Source organism: Pteropus vampyrus, unplaced genomic scaffold (assembly GCF_000151845.1).
Source record: "Pteropus vampyrus isolate Shadow unplaced genomic scaffold, Pvam_2.0 Scaffold152, whole genome shotgun sequence".
NCBI classification, from domain to species: Eukaryota; Metazoa; Chordata; class Mammalia; order Chiroptera; family Pteropodidae; genus Pteropus; species Pteropus vampyrus.
In genome coordinates, this window is record NW_011888933.1 from 670,041 (window position 1) to 673,475 (window position 3,435).

A 3,435-nucleotide genomic window follows, 5' to 3' on the forward strand; every position below is an offset into this window, starting at 1 on the left:
CAGAAGTTTGGTTGTGCGGGTATCTTTTGAATTTTCTAAGGGACACATATTGAATATCAGCTTCTCACTTAACACTGATGGCAATGAATTAAAATGGATCCTGTGAATGAGCACGACCGACTTTCATTTTATGACATATGACACTGACCTGTTCAATTCCATGTGTCAGTTTTCACTTTGTATTTTGTAGCATCACTTATTAAGACCTGAGTGTACTCTGTACATTAGCCAATTTTTTTTTTTCCTAAACAAAAAGGAGAGAGGCAAATGAATAAGATGGGGAAGCACAAAAAGCTTCTTATGTATAGTGCCTTAAGCTTTGTCTCTGAAGCCTATACAGAATGGAGAATTAAACATTAATTTTTAAGGAAGGCAAATATTCTTTATAATCTCTCCCAAAAGTAATTTTCATTTTTTAACTAGGAATTGTGAAGTTATAAAGTTAATGCATAAGTACATTCTCATTATATAATCGATGGTCATAAAAAGCTAAGTTACAACTCGATGACTTATCTAGCCCCAACAGATTCCATCGCCAAGGAGATCACTGCAATTAGTTTTGTCTTTACCCTTACAGGCACTTTCCCTATACATTTATAAACATTTGTGCATCTATAGACGTAATAGCTTTGCTTTTATTTGAATATATGTGCTCATTTTTATGATGGAGTCATACTCTGCAAAATGCTTTTCATGTTTTTCCCACATAAAGATAATATTTAAGTTTTTTAATTTTTTAAATGTTACAACACATACATCCTTCCTACTTTTCTGACCTTGGGTAAGTTGCTTATTTTCCCTTTGTGTTAGATTTATTTTTTTATCTATAGAATCACAATAAAATGAGACCTACTACATCTGGTTATTGTGGAGATTGCATGAGTTTGTGAAATGCAAGTAGTACTTCCATCTTTTAATTTACTTTATTTTAAGAGCAGCAAATACAAAAGTCATGAGTCAGACAGGTTTTATGTGTTCTGGAACCAGAAAAATGCTAGTGTGGCCTAAACGAAGTGAGTAAAGGGCAAGTACAAGCAAACAAAATTGAATAGGTAGGTACAGATCAGATCAGATATGATCTTAAAGACTTGAGAAAGATTTGTGTTTTGTTTTGTTTTTTTCTCTATATATGAAGGGAAGTTATCAAAAGATTTTTAGCAAGGAGTGACATGGTCTGACTTTAAGAGTAGCAGTGGGGAGCCCAGATAAGAAGTATTGCAATCATCTGGGTGTGAATACGGTGGCCTGGGCTAGGATAGTAGGTAGAAAATTGGTAAGAGATAGTTGCATTTGGTTTGTTTGAAAGCAGAAATTTATTAGAATTTACTAAGAAAATGATGGAGCAGAGAGATTTGATGTCAAAGGTTTTGGCATGAGCAATAGGGTCAATAGCAATATTATTTACTAAGATTTGGAAGAAAAAGTGAAGGATAGATTTGTAGGTGGGAATCGTATTGTGTTTGACATATATCTGAAATCATTAAGAGAGAGCCAAGTAGAGATGTCAAGTAGTCAACCTGGGTATATTTCTGTGCTGAGCTCACAGAGATGAGGTTGCCACTAAGTATAGTGTTTCTATCTATTCCCACTTATATTTCTCACACTTTTCTCTTATTATTTTAATGATCTGTAATTTAATGTATAAATTTTATTGACAAGTGGTTAACGTGATTGGTTTTTATTTATAATTATAAAATATCTTATTTTTCTCATGTCTCATTGCTTTGAACTCATGCTTTTATGCCTCTTTTCCCACATTCATATTTTAATAACAGATTTCTCCAAACTTGGTGAAAGTTTGATAATTTACACTTTCATAGTTCAGACAAAGATTAAGCTAAATTTTTACATTTAATAAATTATTTATCCATAGACCATTTAAATTATTTATCAAATTACAAGGATTAATCTTCTTAAATTTCAAGAAGATAAATTTCTCTCTAGTATCTTGAAAGTTATATTTGTAAATGAATGTTTAAACAGCTACACTCTTCTCTTGCCCTAAGAATATTTTCTTCTTTGATGGAAAATGAGTCTTAAGGAGAGAAATAAATGTGGCCAGATATTTTACTAGAAACCATATAAAATAATTAGAATATCAGAGTAGTGACACATATCAGAGATTTTGCCCTTCCTGCAACAAGCACTACACAAAAATTATTAATATACTAGTTACAAATCAATAATATTTATTTGGCAATGTGACCATTATTTGCTGAGCTCTTATTTTGTGCACTTACATTGTGCTAAGCATTACTATACATTAGCTAATTCTCACAATGATGTGTGAAGCAAGTATTTTTATTTATTTATTTACAGATGAGAGAATTGAGGCTCAGAGCTGTAAAGTAAGTTCTCAAGGTCATCCAGCTAAAAAGTGGCAAAAGTACAATTTAGATCCAGGTCAGTTTGATGCCAAAGGTCACGCACTTCATCAGCTTTGCCCCTATATTTAATACGCCCTTTCTGGGAAACAACTTGAGTGAATAAAGGGACGTTAGCTTAATAAGGAAGACATATACTTACAGAAAACAATATAGCTGCATTTAAGTGGTATATGATTTGTGTTTTTTTGCTAGGTCAGGTAAACACACCTTTTAGCTAAAGCGAATTAATGAGGTTTCATTATCAATATTTTTGTATTATGACATTATTAAAGATTGAATGATTTTAGAACTGATCTTCTAAAGACGTCTACTTTAAGGATAAAAAAATAATGATCTGAACAACTTGCAAAGTTTTTAATATAACTACATATGCAGATATATAATTTGAGGCCCAATCTGAAACTCAGCCATCAAAGTCTTAGATGGCATACTCAAATCTCCAGAACAGCACTGGCTTTTAGGATTTGTGGTTCCCACAATCCATAGAGAGTCCACAGGACAAGAGAGCTTTTCTTCCAAAGCTGAACTTAATGAGAGGCACTAAATTCTGCTGCCTGGGCCACTTATGCCCTCTGCAGGTCAGATGGATGCTCTACAGCCTTGAATTTCTTTTGTTAAAAAGTTCTCTTAGCAATGGAAACATTGAGCTAAATTGCCTAGTATTGTATCAATCCTATGTCTGGCAGTTGACTAGGTATTTGCTGGGGTGATGGTGATGACATGTCTCTCATCCTTCAGCAGGCTAGCCTGGGCTGTCTCATGGTACTGTAGCGAGGAGAACTGAAAATTTCAAAAAACAATTTTTTCTTATTTATTTCAATTGCTTTATTTTTAAAGTTTCTGCCACACTCATATTTTAACTTTAAGTTGGTCAGTTAAATCAGGATGATTATTTTATTTATTTATTTGTTTATTTATTTATTTACACCTACAGCACCCAGTATTCCTAGGTGGTCTCCCATCCAAGTACTAACCAGGCCTGACCCTGCTTAGCTTCTGGGATCAGACGAGACCCATGGCATTCAGGGTGGAATGGCTGTAGACAGGA

The 3,435-nt window shown here is 33.5% G+C and overlaps 1 pseudogene; it reads right to left on the reverse strand.

The window, feature by feature from the left end:
- Nucleotides 1-3,312: 3,312 nt before the first annotated feature.
- LOC111745348 lies at nt 3,313-3,431 on the reverse strand (annotated as a pseudogene).
- Nucleotides 3,432-3,435: the final 4 nt, after the last annotated feature.